The 17,148-nt window shown below is 42.8% G+C and overlaps 1 long non-coding RNA gene across 2 annotated transcripts in view; it reads right to left on the bottom strand.

Moving 5' to 3' along the window:
• LOC142767100 (uncharacterized) overlaps positions 1-16,134 on the bottom strand; it is an 83,361-nt gene extending 67,227 nt beyond the window's left edge. For both annotated transcript variants that reach the window (XR_012884750.1, XR_012884751.1), the window contains exon 1: positions 16,004-16,134. This is a non-coding gene — a long non-coding RNA (uncharacterized LOC142767100). The remainder of the gene's footprint in view (positions 1-16,003) is intronic.
• Between the last annotated feature and the right edge of the window lie 1,014 nt (positions 16,135-17,148).

The following is a 17,148-nucleotide window of genomic DNA, read 5'->3' as shown; positions in this document are numbered from 1 at the left end:
ATAAGAATGTTCTGATGACCTTCTGCCCAACGTCATGATGTGAAACAGGGGCATACACACACACACAACACATCTTTACATGGTAAAATGCCCTTGCTTTTAGGTTTATAGAAAGTGTCTCACCAAATTTCTCTGTAATAAGCTCACCACCTTCATCGTTGCTGGGAGTGTGTTCAAATTAAAGGAGACAGAGGGCACAGAGGGTGGGGCTGCATGCAGATGGTGTTCTTCGAATAAATAAGCAATGGCCTGCATGGTCATCTTTGACCACCTTTCACTTCTGAGCTATTTGTTACATTCAAATTGCCATATTAGTGTAGTAGTTGTGCCTAATGAAAGGTGTAAAGACATATATATTAGTAAGAAAGGCGTGTAAACTTTGAGACGTCTTTTGATTATTGGAAATTGAAACTGCGTGAGAACTAAAATTACAAATTGATTGATATGTGTAGTATAACGTCCCAAGACCACTATTTCATTATGATAGACGCCATAGTGGCATAGTGGAGGGATCCGGAAATTTCAACCACCTAGGGTTTTTTAGAGTGCACCCAAATGTGAGCTCATGGGCCTACAACATTTTTCCTCCATCAAAAAAAATACAAATTGTTGCTTTACTGACAATGTGTGTATTATAGAGAAGTATTTTTACCGTGTGTCTGCTATCTTTCCGCTTGCATTGAGTGGATAAATGCAGGCTTGCTTACGCTAAAGTGAGGCTTGAAAGCTGATCAAAGAATGGCAATCAACGTGCTTTCTTGAATAGCCCCTGTCAGCCTAGGCTCTCATGTTCATTAATGTTAATATTGAATGTCTATAAATAGGGTGCGCATGTTCCTCAATTTATATGGCCTTTTTAAAACCTAATGCTCTGCCCTGCTGCAAACAACTTTTTAATAAGAAAAATGCCATCACTAGCTGTCCTTTTACTTGATTGGCCTTGAATAGGTGTTTGATTCAGTGAACTGAAGGAACACTTGCTGCATTGACTAACTATCAGCGACAAATTGAGTTCATATTACTAAAGCTTCCGGGAATCTAAATGTTAGCATTACTTCAGTGTGCTAGATTTGACTCAGAAAAGAACTTCTCTGGCAGAAGATAGACAAGAATTATGGCAACAGTTGAGTCGAAAAGAGTTCATACTAGTGGATTTTCACATAAAAAATTAGGGGAAGAACTACTATATGTAATCTTGAGATCCAGTAAGCTTCCTGGATTTTAGACAGGCATGACAAAGAAGGAAAAAAGACTATTGAGAAACGTTTGCGAGCACAAGCTTCCTGAGTTGTTTCGTAATGAGGTTTTGAAAAAAAAGGCAGCTTCATGCAGGCTAACAGGAAGTCATAGGTGCTTGCTTGACCAATTGCAGTATATTTATTCTGCACGTCAGATTCAACTTCTTCAGGTCTTGTGCCAGCCCGAAAGGCATGGAAGATCGTTTCTTAGAATTTGTGGAACACTGGCGGCTTGTTGCGCTGCCACGTGGAGAATCATGGATCATGCAGCATTTTGCATATGATGCACTTGTATACTTTTAACGAGTGAAAAAAAATTTTTTGGGGTAGTTTAGGGCCCCTTTAATAGACCAGAGTGGTGGCCGGATTTGAAAAGAAAGATTGCTTTAGTGATTTGCTCTTCTCAAGAGGAACAACGCAGGGTGGCTGCGAAGAGCCTATAGCGAAACACAGCTTCGGGCTAAGGAGGCTGTGTTACACCTTTGCAAAGCTTAATTTACTAGAAATGGTATATGTCGACGTGGATGTTAATTTGTAAGCGTTTTATTTAGACTCAGAGGAGATACATTGAACGAACAAGAGGAATCAAAAAGCTTGTAGGTAAGCTAAAAGAATTCGGAAATGCTTTTAACACATGAAAAACGTATAGAATGAATATAGCGCGCCATCAATATTGGCAAATGTTGTTTTTTAAAGCTTGAGATTGCAGAATGGGATGACTTGAGCCATTTATTTGTGTCTTGAGTAGATTCTAGACGATGTTGCTATTCGGAAGAGTCATTTTGTGGTGATTTTCACAGCAGGGTTAAGGTAAGTCAGGTGCAAAACAGGCTAACTGTATTCTTTGGGCTCAAGTGCTTCATTTCAGTCGAAACTACGTTGTTCGGATACCACTTTGTCTGCATTTTATTGACGCAATGCAGCCTCCACCTGTTCTATGCACCTTTCATGGCTATTCTCATGTTTTGACCATGAAAATAGCTTTGACCAATCTAGTGTGGCTCCCTTTCATTCTTCAGTTTCATGTCTGCCCTGTTGTAGATAGAATACCTACGAATTAGCCCCTCCTATTTATTGTACATATAACTTGAAAAGAAACTTTTTACTCTTTCTTTATATTCAAAGAAACAATGCTTTGATGCTGTAGTCATGAACGTACGCTATTTTAGCATTAACACACAAATGAATTTCTTATAACTTTCAGTCTTCTCTGCATGAAAAAGAAATTGAAAAGCGTATCCATGAAGTAGGTGCTGATTAGCTGGTACTTCATTGAATACCCTTTTTTTTGGGGGGGGGGGCTTGTGCTCGTAAACAGCACTGTAGTTATAAAATATTTGCGTTCACGTCTTCACTTTCGGTGCTTATTTGACCTTACAATTTCACATCGTTTGCAGCTGGGAAGTTTCGTATCGCCTACTGAACAGTTGCGAAACAACCATTATGCATGAACAGTGAGAGCGCACCCACAGTTAAGGGTAACGAATTTGCCAGAACAACAATTTTTTCAGTTTTGAACAGTGTGGACACAATTGAGGCATATATAAACATTTCACGGCACACAAAGGTGGATACAAGATTTTGTATGAAGGAGGATCACCATTTGGGAAAACATATTTACTCTTCTTGGGGTGTAAAAAATAATATTAACAGGGAGAGGGTCATGTCATTCGGGTCGCCCTTCTGAAATTGCCTCCCCCCCCCTTCTGAAAGAGTACATGGAATGCTTGAAAAGTAAACACAGTGAAGCAATACGTTTGCAAACCACACCACCAAAGGCTAGCTTATTAAACTTCACAATTACCAAGTAACTATAAGCAACATGTTTGAGCACAACCGGTCCATTAGATGAGAATCGATGGCATGCAGAAGCTACAAGGCTATAATGTAATTGTTATCGCAATGTAATCGGGAATGTAACGCTGTAAACAGCAGCAGAGGCAAGCATGAGTAGGCCTGGTGCAGCTTCGAAGCTCATGCACAAGGCCAGTTTGTCTGTGCCTGAATTCACACGGTGCGAAAACTGTTTCATTATGGCATGACATAAAAGAGCGTGCTGTGATGAGTGCCTATGCTCTGGCACATCTGGATAGAACAGAGAACATAAACACGCATTTAATTGTAAGCAGCAAATTGGGCAACAGATCTGGCCTTTCACGTCAGCCATGAGGAAGTCAACTAACATAGAGGTTAATTTCCTGCAAATATTTTTAGCATACCAGTTTTCTTAGTCTGAGCAACAAGGCACACGAAAATTTGTTGGCACTGCCACCCCTATAAGCTTCCTCCATCTGTGGTAGGCCTGAAGACAACAGAACGCCAGTACCGCTTTGTTTCTTGCAGCATACAACTGCGAAGGATGCCTGGTCCATATTCTGTGCATTTTCATCTGAAGGATTGGAGCCATCTTGTTCCTCCCATAGTCTCTCGTTCGCAGGGCCATGGTCTGTAGTTCCTTCTACAGAGACTTCCGGAGTAGTAGTTGCCGCCGCTGCCATAGTTGCGGCATCGAGTGCATCTGGCGGTGTTGTTTCGTGCCGTGGCAGGTAAAACACAGGCCGTCTAAAAGTTCGTTTGACGTGCTTTTACGGGTGGGCGGGGACCTTCAAGCCATCACGGTGTGAGTACGAAGCACAAACAAGTAATAAAAACTTTTAGACTGTTGAAAATAGCGACAAATTACGAACTGATCTCACACATGTAATCTTGTCTTGTCTTGTCTCGTAGGAGATCCTGTAGTGCTTCAGAACATCTTCGTCGTCTTCAGTTGAAAGGATGATGAAGGTATGTGACTGGTGCAAACATGATAAACATGACATGCGTGTCATGTAACAACAAGACTACATGCTACGCTCGTGATGTGCTCACGGCTGTTTCGCTAGTTTCACATGTACCATACTCGGTATTACGTGACACGAACGGACAACATAGGTAAATGACACCTCCAAACATGATAATCATGAGATGCGCGTCATATAAGGACATGGCTACATGGCACTCTATAGAGGCGCTCGCGGCCATTTTGCTAGCTTCACATGTGCCAAATTTGGTATTGCGTCACGTCAATGGATGACGAAGTTGTGTGACTGGTGCAAACATAATATTCAAGAGATGCGTGTCATGTGAGAACACGAATACATACCACAGTCAAGGTGCCAATATACTTCGACAAGACACAGTGCGCGTGCTCACCGTTATTCATTTCGTCGCGTCACACCGGCTTTCTCACGCAAGGCGCCGGTCCTGACAGATACTCGCAGGTGCACGCCATGTTGCGTTGTTTTGACACATGCGCGATTCAGCACGAACGGGTGTCTTTGTCCCGAAAAAAGAGAGACGCAGTATTGCCCAGGTAAGGCATCGGCTTAGAATAATGTTACTGTGTGGCATCGGCGCGAAATACAACATGTCGCATGTCGCAGCAGTTGCCGTCGGGCTGCGCCGACTGACACTGGTTGCGCTGGTGTCAGACTATAAAGCGTTCATGTTTTGCTAACGTAGCGTTGGTGTGACCAGCGTTCGCGCGCGTCAACGCTACATAGGAGCATATTGGGTCCTTCATGATGCGCTATCGGCCATTTTGCTAGCTCCGCATATACTAAATTCGGTGTTACGTGACGTGAATGATTGATGAAAATTATGAATGGTGCGAACATGATAATCTTGACACGTGTGTAAGTAAAAAATTGACAACAAACGACGCTCATAGAGAGCTCACGGCGTTTCGCTAGCTCCACATGTGCTAAATTTGGTATCACGTGACGTGATTAGATGACGACGGTAAACAGCACATCTAAACTTGAAAACAGGACACGGAAGTCATGTAACATGGAAGTCATGTACGGCATCATTTACCTCCACCTGGTAAAGTTGTGCTAATTTTAAAGTGGCATTCGAATTTTTCTCATTCATGCTTCACATATCATTGATTCCCACTGTACGTGGGATCTGCCAACTTGTTTTGTTTTCTCGATTATCGTGTCGTGCTTGAACTCCGAGTATGATAACATGAACTCTACAGCTGTATGAAGCCTGCTGCGCGAGTGCCACTGAGCGTGAGACAGACCGAATTCAAGGCATGACGTGAGATCGGGTAAGTGACAAGCTCGCGCAATCAGCGCGCACGTAAACGTTAACTGGAAGCACTCTACAGCCCGTAACACGCACACACGCGGTGCGTGGGAAAGAAAACCGCACACTGGGAAATGTAATATAGTTCAGGTTAGATTCAGCGGCTCGACGGAGTGCCTACGTTATGAAGCGACAAAAATAGAACCAACCAGCCCTGGCGATATCGAAGCTTGCTGAAAATGCACGACGTTCCTTTAAGCACGATGATGCAGCCTTTTTGATGCGTGATTTGCAGGCGGCAAACCTGCGACAGTGCGCCCAGTTCAGTTGAAAGCAACCAACAACGAAACGCTAACTGCGGTATGACCTATGCATCGGTGAACATCCAAGAACAACACCTACGTCTCACAAACACGAGGACTTAAAGCACAAAGTTGTTTCAACCTACTGCCGAAACTTGACTTTCACAATGCGGGGAGACAGCCAGCTCTATTATCACTCCAGTCGTCGCATGGTCGCACCGTGTTACGTACTGATTCAGGAAGCCGAAGCGAATGATTCCAATTGAATTGAGACAATCAAAACGAAAGACGAGATAGAGCTTTAACTCACAGTTATTCTTCTAACTTTGGTGATGCGGACTTGTTTTATTTCTCTAACGTACGAATTGTAAGGCAACGAATAGTTTTACAAGTGGATCGCTTGTCTTGCACTCTTCTGAAACAGAACAATACTTAGGCTCTCGCTGACGTTCCCGTACGGTCACTTCTACCATTGCATCCAAGAAACGTCGAAGAGTGAGCGCCCTTCTTTAGCGCACTGGGTTGACGGCACGCCATCCCAATACGATGATGATGATGATGATGGTGGTGGTGGTGGTGGTCCTTGCTACTCAGGCGCACACCCACAAAGGGGGATTGGCCAAGAACCGGGCGGCAGGATCTTAAGTAAAAGGCTTATGCTTTTTCAAACACAAAGTAATTTTGGACTGAAAAAAATTATATAGAAAGAAAAGCCAAAAACGATCAAGGAATATATCTGAGCAGGGAGCGATGCAGGCTATCAGATGCGATTTGAGACAGAGGTAATGGTGGGTCTAAAACAAATATTATTAATATATATATATATTTCTTGAAAGTCTTCCTGGATTCCGGTCGAGTTATAAGTCACCAGAAGAAGCGAACGAGCAAACGAAAAACGATGCTTTATTGCCAACGTTACGGCCGGGGACCGGCCTTCGTCAGGGCATACGTGCACATTACACTGACACGCACTTCTTAAAGACATAGCATGGGGGCCCCCAATTGTGAATCATCACTCTTAGCATTATTAACATACATGTTAACAAAAAGATATTCAGATATGCGCAGCATTTTGTTGATAGCGGAGAAGCAGCGCGCTATACAGAATATGGTAGGCCAAGGTGACTTGAAAGCATAGATACAAATAATGTGATGGACACTTGTGATATCGCAACATTTGTGAATGAACAAAAAACAAAAAAGGCAATGCCATGGTAAGTTACGTTTGTTGTCAATGAAATATACATGAGCATAATATCACCATTGATGTCACAAATGTAGTAACAGAGTGTGCATGCATTCTGGTCAACTAACTAATGTGTCAACAATGACACCGCAACGCAATCACGGCAGTGGACAAACGTGTATGTGGGCTACGGCGGTTGGTTTATCTGATTTGCCGGTAAAAACGTAAGCCTCCCTGGGTTTTCGTTTATTCCAGACGCTATGGCGTTAAATTTATGAATAAGAAAAGATTCACGAACTTCTCTTTCGTAGTGCGATTTGAAACCAGATTCGAGTATTGTGGCAGTTATGTTGTCGAAAGAGTGTCCCGAATAGCGAGGTGTTTGGACAGGGGAAGGCTAGACAGGCACCTGACATGTAACCTGTGATTTTTAAAGCGCAACCGGAAAGCTGTCTCTGTTTGATCAATATATTGGAGGTCACACAATGAGCATTGGAGCAAGTAGATTGCATTTCTCGTGTCACAGTCGAAATTGCCTTTTATCCAGAGAGTGAAGTTCGACGCAGAGCTCTTAACAATACGCGACGTGGTCATGTGGGGGCACACCTTGCAGCCATAGCGTCTGGAATAAACGAAAACCCAGGGAGGCTTACGTTTTTACCGGCCAATCAGATAAACCAACCGCCGTAGCCCACATACACGTTTGTCCACTGCCGTGATTATGTTGCGGTGTCATTGTTGACACATTAGTTAGTTGACCAGAATGCATGCACACTCTGTTACCCCATTTGTGACATCAATTGTGATATTATGCTCATGTATATTTCATTGACAACGAACGTAACTTACCATGGCATTGCCTTTTTTGTTTTTTGTTCATTCACAAATGTTGCGATATCACAAGTGTCCATCATAATATTTGTATCTATGCTTTCAAGTCACCTTGCTCTACCATATTCTGTATAGCGCGCTGCTTCTCCGCTATCAACAAAATGCTGCGCATGTCTGAATATCTTTTTGTTAACATGTATGTTAATATTGCTAAGAGTGATGATTCACAATTGGGGGCCCCCATGCTATGTCTTTAAGAAGTGCGTGTTAGTGTAATATGCACGTATGCCCTGACGAAGGCCGGTCCCCGGCCGTAACGTTGGCAATAAAGCATCGTTTTTCGTTTGCTCGTTCACTTCTTCTGGTGACTTATATATATATATATATATATACGTTCATATATATATATATATATCAATAAATATATATAAATATATATATATATATATATATATATATATATATATATATATATATATATATATATATGTGACGTATGAAGCGATGATTGGTAAAAGCCGAGAAGGAAGAAGTGCTTGAGAATAAACATGGGGTATGAGCCACGCCACGTCTCCCAGTCATCATAGCGTCACACAAGTCGACAGGATGAGACCTGGCAGCCCCTTCATCAGTCGCACATCATCGACAAGGTTCTCCGCAAGACACCCTGACCATAAGTGAACTACCAAACCAGAATCTAGCAATACACATCGGCGAGCATCATGACGAAATCATCGACCGACCTTCTCATCCCCAAGTACACCGGAGCAGCGGACGATGCACCTGTACAGGACTGGTTCGACCTGTTCGAGCTCCACGCTACCGCTGCATCATGGTCGGAACGGGAGATGGTCACCAACTTTACCGACTACGTCACTGGTGAGGCTTTTAAATTTTACCTCACCCACATATTCGACAACGACGAATCATGGCAAAAAATCAAAGAAGAAATGATCATTCGATTTAAAGATTACGATGAGGATTCACTTACAACCCGTGATCTGAAGGCAATCGATCTCAGTTGTCACAACCACCAGCAGTCTTCAAGCACTAAAACAGCCAAATCGAGTCGGCCATTCCCATTCCGACAAGACCTCTTCAAACATCCGCTCACTGAAAGACATCAAGGTCTATTTCCACGAAGAGTTAATCTTCCACCTTGTTTTGCTACGGCACGACAATTGACCTCCACACCATTACTGCACCATAGGACTCGTGTTACCGAACCATCCAGTGCACTGTACTCCCCGCAACGTACACTTGGCCCACCACCTGGTTTTCCGTCACTTTGCTCTTCAGTTACTGACAACGCCCACCTCACGCCTCACATGCTCGCTACGGTTGGTATACAGCTGAGGAACTCCGAATGTACTCAGCCAGGCCCAGGGTCTACCGTCCATATTCATGCATCAGAACAGTCAACCTGCAAAGTTGCGCAGACAGAGAAACAATCCCAAGCAAAATCCGACCAAATCAAGCGTTTGTCAGTGTCGCCGTCGAGTTCCCAGCCACCTAGGAGTCCAAAAAACACAAGTCGACGGAATGAAGACCTGGCCGCCGCTCGTCAGCCACACATCATTCACGAAGCCACCGGCAATACGCCTCAACTGAATATCGACCACAGAAGAGGTGATCTCAAGCGCAAGCAGTTACCGGCATCATGGCAGAACCATCGACCGACCTTCCCATCCCCAAGTACACCGGAGCAGCGGACGATGGACCTGTACAGGACTGGTTCGACCTGTTCGAGCTCCACGCTACCGCTGCATCTTGGTCGGAACGGGAGATGGTTACGAACTTCAGCGACTACGTCACCGGTGAGGCATTTAAATTTTACCTCACCCACATATTCGACAACGACGAGTCTTGGCAAAAGATAAAAGAAGAAATGATCATCTGGTTTCAAGACTATAATGAAGATTCGATTAAAACACGCACTCTCAATGCATTCGAACTCCGTCATCGCCGTCATAAGCAGCCTTCACGCATTCGACCACGGATCATGGATTTACAATTCCCTTCAGGTGAAGCTAGCCACGTGCTAATGGAAAGACCACGCGATCGTTTTCACAACCTTCCACCTGGTTCCTCATCAGCGCAATTATCGCCAATGCTTACCTCTTCGCTGCATAAAAGATTTGAACCCACTATTTATGACCCAGGTGCATTTAATACTTCGTGTGGCATGCGTACCTTGCAAACTAACTTGGTATCACCTGTCATCAACATTACTGATAAACCTGAGGAAGCACCTCATAAGACCGTCGAATTTACGCATGATGAGTTAGTAAATCCGCGTGGAACCAAACCAGACAACAAATGTTCACAGAAATCTTATTCGGTCAAAGTATTCAGCTCAGCAGCTCAACAAAGACAGAAGCATTCACAATCAGCATCTTGTGAAGAAAAGTCTTTTGCAGAAGTGTCTGGTATTCATCAATCAAAAGATCGAAGCGACGTCAATCCAGTGCACGACCCCACTGCCAACACTGAAAACAAAAGCGTAGGTGCGACTTCCGAGGACGCAAGTACGCTTCAGGCAACGACCAACAATGAGCGGTTTATGAATACGGAAGATTCATGTGCGCGAAACACCCCACATTGTCTTGCACCAAAAACAACTGCATTGGTTGGCGTCGTAGAAGCCTGCGAAGGGCTTGCTAAAAATCCGGGCACACCACGATCAATGTCACACCACCAAGTCGACGAAACCAAGAAACGACAACGTCAAGGTATACCTCAACACTGTCAACGATGAAAGAAAGCTTCATCGAAACCAATCTTAAGGTTCAAAGAACATTGCGAAAAGGCCCATCGTCCTGGATACATTATCCACCAGAGATTGAAGATGCGCCTTCGATCAGAACATCTGCGACATTGCCGTAGAAAAATCTTCAATCGGAAGGAACACAGGCAGCGCCCAATCAACCTGGATCAACGCACACGCGAGCTGCCTGCACGGCCTGTGTATCGCCCACGACGAGGCATTCGATGCCTACAATATCGGAACTGTCGATTCTGCAAGATGTTCGAACCTCGTTCATTCTTCACAATAATTCCAGCTGTTACCCCTATCTCCACGTCCAAAGCATTCTTGTGTTATCCAGGACGCAACCATCAGCCTCGCCCACCAGAACGCCTGCGTTAACCGGACTGCTGCACTCTTTCGTGAAGCTTTGCGAGGTTACGGAACACCACGGGGCCATGAAACCAATTGTGCATTTTGACATTTGTGACTTCTCAAACTCTCCTTGTGTACTTTTCCTTGTTCGTAATCCATGCCTTTTTTCGGGGGGAGGGGGAATCGTGTGACGTATGAAGCGATGATTGGTAAAAGCCGAGAAGGAAGAAGTGCTTGAGAATAAACATGGGGTATGAGCCACGCCACGTCTCCCAGTCATCATAGCGTCACACATATATATATATATATATATATATATATATATATATATTGGCAGTTTACCATGGCAATCGCTTTGTTCGAATTAGTTAGTCAATTACCACACAGCAGACGTCCCTGTGGCTATCACCAAATTTCATGCTGCCAAACGATAAAATTACTGCCACATTTATTTCTAATCCTAATATTTCAAGTTGAGCTTTCAGGTCTTTTTTTTCGCTGATAAGAATATTGTCGACAGAACAAAAAGAAATGATCTAACTTTTCTATTTCCTCGCAAATCTGACATAAAGGTGACGCCTTTAGACCAACTTTGTGCAAATAATAAATTAGTTGCAGAACACTGCAACGACATCTTGTATAAGCAACTTGCTATTGCCGTTTTACGCACCACTGCCTATCCCAGCAGCATCTTAGATGTGCGAAATCTTGAAATTAATCCAATTAGTAGCAGTTGAATTCACGCAAACAGAGGTTTTTGAACCTTATTGCTGTCGCGTAAGCCGTATCAGGCAAAATCGGGATAAGGGCACAGCTAATAGATATTGTATCTAGTGCATCCGCCATCTCATTGAGAGATATGCCACGATGGCCTGGTACCCATAAGAGCTGCAGTTTTTGCAACTTGGTCGGTATGAGTTGTCGAAACACGTGCATAAGTGTTAAGTTGGCTGCTGAAGACAGAGCAGCAAATACTGAAAAACTAATGTGTAATTGCGACTGCTTCCGATTTGCCGAAGGGAAGTCTCCGTAGTGCCAGTACAATAGCAAATAATTCTGTTATGAATATTGGTGTGTAATCAGGGAGTTTCACCAAAAAGGACCAGTCAAGAGAACGTGAGAAGATACCTGCGGCAGCCTTTTCATTTGATACGGGTGCATCAGTCGCAATTATGTTTTTCATGTTCACGTGTGCCAAGTAATACTGAAGCCGATCATTTAGTTATTGGATTGGTATTTTTTGCGTTAGAGGCATAAATATTCTCAAATTCTATCTGAAGATATAAATTACAGTTATTTGTAGACAAATTATGTTTGATTTTGACGTTCAAGGGTTCTAGCAGCGATTGAACGAACATAATCTGCGGGCAGTGGAATCGCGACCACCAAGTTTCAAAAAACAGGCTTGGATCTTCAATAAATGCATAAAACGACTCTCTCTGGGGCAAAGTGTATAGTTTTAATATTGTTTGGATAGTAAGCATTTTGAATTGATTCAACAATGACGGTAGACGCGCTTTAATGTATGGCAAATTGTTAGCAAAAACTTGGGCAGTCCAAGGCACAGTCGTAAAGCTTCCCTTTCTAATAGTATAAGCCATCTCATTTTATAAGAAGCACTGCCCGAAAACAAGACACAGCCGAATTCCATAATGGGACGCATGTACATTTTATGGACCGTTACCAATGTATTTCTTCGCAATTCTGTTTTTCTGTTGCTGAGCTTGCGTAACCACCCCATGGCTCGTGTTGCTATGGACACAATGTAGTCAATGTGACTTTTCCAATTTAAGAAGCTGTTATATATGATGCCTAAATATTTGAGTGAATCCACCTGGGGAATCCGGTCTGTGCCATACATCAGAGAGATTGTGACAGGATTCTTGACCAAGAACGCTAGAAGCACACTTTTCTTTACGTTTAGAGACATTCGAATATTTCAAGCCATTTCTCTATCGTGTTTAGGTAATGCTGTGATATCTGATAAAGTGATTGCAGATCACTGTTTGTCGCAAAGAAAGCAATGTCATCTGCATACATCATATAAATGAATATTGCCATGTGTTGGAATTGAACTGAGGAAGATGTTAAACAACATCTTCCTCAGTTAACACAACAGCTTCCGCTAGGGCAGCAGCTCAACGTTGTCATCGGTCCGCGAGCTTCAGCTTTGGGTCTCTATCGCATTCCAAAAGAGAATGTCTACTGCACAGAATGCGCCATTAACGTGGACATTTCAAGTGAGTGCTCAGATTATTTTCTGTGCCCCCTTTTCGAAAAGAGTAGGGCTTGCGAATGATTATTAATAAGAATCGACGTAATGGCCAGAGGTCACCAGCGTTACCACCCGCTCAATGGTATTCTTTCGATGACCTTCGCTCAGCTGGCATCGGCCAACAAAATGCATTGTGATTGCCGATCATACATGCGTTAATTTCCGTCAATTTTTCTTCAAGACTACTCTTTATTGCCCTCCAGTCTGAAAAAAAGGTCGTGTGCACGTTTAAAACAGGTCGAGCACATTTGTTTGCAAAGTTATGCACAAAAAAGCGATCTTTTGAGCTGTTCGATGGCGGCATGCATATGAAAGTTGTAATGGTGAACTGCCGCTGCAAAACTGTCGTTCACCACGTCATTTTGTTCGTGAACACCATTCGTTAGAACCTATAGCCATGAACCGTTTCACTGCCAACGTTTAATCTTGCTCAGTGCGTGCGAGTAGGTGTGTGGCACGTCACCCGCGCTGGAACATCGCAATCTATTTGTGTCTTGCACTCGCGACGAGTGGCTTTTCTACAAAGCCATTTAACTTAATGGCCAAACCATGCGCAACTTTGCGCCCGTAGGAAGCGAATGCAGTATCAGTAATATCCTGTAGGTTTACTGTACAAAATATGGTAGTAAAGGGAAGATGAAATCTTGCGATGAAAAATCCTGAAACAAGGCTTGTGTTGAGTCTTTATACTCATAAGCCAGCTTGCCTTCCTCAAGGGTAATAGAAGAGAACTGGTTTCTTTCGCGCTAGCAAGTGCGTACGCTTCATATGCCTACTTCTCCATATAAATAAAGAAAAGGAGGGGCAACATTGGACACACGAGTGTGCCAGAGCAGGCGAGGGGTGCTGTGAAGCATTGTATGACTGAAGAAGGAAAGATCTTGCGTGAATACAAAGAAAGTAAGGAAGTGGTAGGGAGGTAAAGAGGACTTACATCTGGTGCTGAATCTCAGAAGTCGAGCCGGTTGTCAGCAGTTATCAATCGTAGGTTTAAATTTGCTAAACGGAGGGCTTTCGCAGTGGTGTTCTACGTGTATGTACCATACCATTTGTAATCAAGAGCCCATTGAGAGACGTTTATACCCACTGGCTGGAGTTTATAGAACATGTCAATAAGTTACAACTGCGTATATTTTCCTAGTTAGCTCTGTACTTGTTACGCTACATGGCTTCTTTCTAAACACATCCCCCCCCGCACTCAAGTATCTTCAGTCTTGTGAAGCATGAAATGACTGTCATGAAGTTCAATGAAATATTTTATAGCCAATCGAATGACAAAAAGTGTTTTTTTTTGTCCAACCTGGTTGCAGACGTGTTAAAACCCTGTCCTAATGTGGGTGATCGTAGCATACATCCATTCATCCTAATTGCTGGGCAGGCATCTACGTTGCTTAGCTAGGCCCCTTTTCTGAGTCTTCGTGAAATCCGCTCGCCCTCTCAGTGCGCGATTTTGCGTCACCATCAAAAGATCGTGTGACGAAATCACGCAACCACATAAAGTGACAGTGGACACATAAACATGAGTCCAAAAATCCCACAAGGCTGAAATCATTGTAAAATATTGAATCAACAACGCTGGGTGCCAATGTATTGCCACCAGAGCCCTTACCGTCAATGAGCGAAAAAGGCCAGACGTGAAGTTAGGTAAAAGACACTGACTATGATGACTGGGTCCACCAACTCAGTACTATAATTAGTGTGAGGGAGGCCGTAAGCAAAGTGTAATCGTGACTACAGTTACCACCCTACACCACAATGCATTTGTCTACAATACATGCAGCTCCTATTTCAGGCTTACTTCACCTAAAATTGCAAGCACAGACTAAATTAATCTTGGGATTGAACCGGCACTTTCGAAAAAGGGATTTGTATGTCGCTTTCGTCCCGTGAATGTGTGCTATTGCTTCAAAAATGTAGATAGACAATCGAGCTCTCTATGTTGCAGTAGATACTCGCACGGTGGTGTGCTCTCTGCAGCTGTATTGTACTACTCTTAGACGAGGCTTGTCCTGCGGGAGCCAAACGTGTTCTGTATCATTCTCGGCGATTAAAAAGCGAGGGCGCCGAAGTCGTGGTTAAAACGGGTCGTCTGAACGCTTTAATTTGCAAGTGCTGCCTGATGTGGCTGTGAACTTCGTTAAACTACAAGGTGTGACCGAGTCACTGAAACGGGCACGCAAAAATGACCATTCGTCTAACAGCGTCAATGTACCCGAAATGAGAAAAGGTAGCAGTATCGAGCATGAACGCAGTCACCTCGCACAGCCGTAAAGAAAAAAGAACAAAAAAACGTTTCCAATCAATTAGGTAAGATAGAAACCAGCAACACTACGACGAGGCCCGTCACTATAGGCTACGGTGTTGAAACAGGCCACCTCATAACTACATCATTACCGCAATGCATTAATTTCCTCGATGCGGTAGTGTCTGTGAACATGCAACCAACGGCATTGCTAAGGAGGTGGCGATGCCGATGAGAGAACATTTGGAATAATGAAGTGAAACAGACAGCCTTGCTTGTTTTTCATCATTCATTTAGTGAACTAATTTTGTTTTTTATTTATTGTGCTACTTTTCAAACTGAAACTTCAATATGCCCTTCACCATTTGTCAGTTACATATATTTCTTCTGCAACGTTGCGGTCAACACTGATGTCGCATTCCAATTATAGCTTTGAGTTCTCAAATTTTCTCCGTAATTTTCACAAGAGCAATAAAGGCGAATCATGTAATCAGTGCTTTTTTCCGGATGGCACATTTACGTGAAAAAAATGGACAGATGAAGGAAAAAGTATACGCCTTAAGGGGAAAGCGTCAATTTTGTCTGTTACACTTCTCTTTTGACGTCATTCGTTTCAATTGCGTTTCTCTGAACCAGTGTTTTCTTGAGAAAAGATAGTTCTCAATGTTGTCTGCTAGCTTTTAGTAAACGTTGTTCTTTCATAGCCACTTACAAAATATAAAATAATTCTTACTCACTGATGATTCTTCGTGGCCAAGCTGATTTTTTAAAATACCGATGTATTCCTAATACATTACACAAGTGCGGCTTCCTTGTTAGCAGCCAATATACTTAATGCGTTAGGCCTCCCTTCGTTCGCATTCATATGACACTCTCTATGTTGACCAATTTATTTCGCCACCTATAATGAGCCAGCCTTCCTCATTTCATGCATATACCATTATCATTGTTCACAATAATGACTATATGTTCGTCATCTTCCTGTTCACGTGCTTAATAGAAAAAAAACTGCAAACATTTCCACCGAAATTGGCCTTGACTAACAATCGCAAGTATCAGTATAGGTAATCCACTTGACTATTTTTACCTCATACATTAATTGATGCAGTAAAAAATCCATTTCCTACTGTGCATATGTTTCTCACGTACAACTTTCCACTGTGGCCTTCGTATTGATGAAGTCAATGCTTTAATTGTTTGGTAAGGTACGAAAACCTATTATTCTTTTTCATTAGGCATCACTCGCTGCGCAATCTTATTTAAGCATGGCCATTTTAATAGTTTACCTTACAAAAATCAAACATTTTAATTGTTAACTATAACTAGGGATCTTCATTGCATTCATCCTCATCATTTGGTTTTCATTCGATGAAATAGGACTTGCTCTTCCATATATTGGTACATAATTTACGCCAAAATATAAGATAGTTTAGCTTAATATTTGATAATGTAAATGCCTAATCATAACTGCATGCCTTGATAAATTTGATAACGGTTTCGATAGAAATAGCTTGCTGTAATAGTTTTGCGGAACAAAGAATCGTGCGAAGAATGCTCTAGCACTATGAAGTTCCCTCAGAATAATTTCTCTACACAAAAGCATTGTTAACGTATTTACTGTTGTTCAGAATGAGAAAACGCTTATTTGAGTATCGCCTTTTCTGAAAGCTAATACATACTGAATTTTATGCACGCGTAGGAGTACAAGTAGTGTAAGTAATGTCCCACTTTTTCACCTCACTCACCTCGGGATCAAGCAGTTTTTAATTCAGCTCCCATGTGCTGGTAAATATGGGAAGGCTATCGACTTAGACTGACTCATCATACTTTACATGTATTTCGAATGTGTCCAAACAGAATGAGAAATTGAGTGCTGATGACA

The sequence above is a fragment of the Rhipicephalus microplus genome, chromosome 7 (assembly GCF_043290135.1).
Source record: "Rhipicephalus microplus isolate Deutch F79 chromosome 7, USDA_Rmic, whole genome shotgun sequence".
NCBI classification, from domain to species: domain Eukaryota; kingdom Metazoa; phylum Arthropoda; class Arachnida; order Ixodida; family Ixodidae; genus Rhipicephalus; species Rhipicephalus microplus.
Note: the sequence above shows the minus strand (reverse complement) of the source record. Positions and strands in the feature narration are given on the sequence as shown.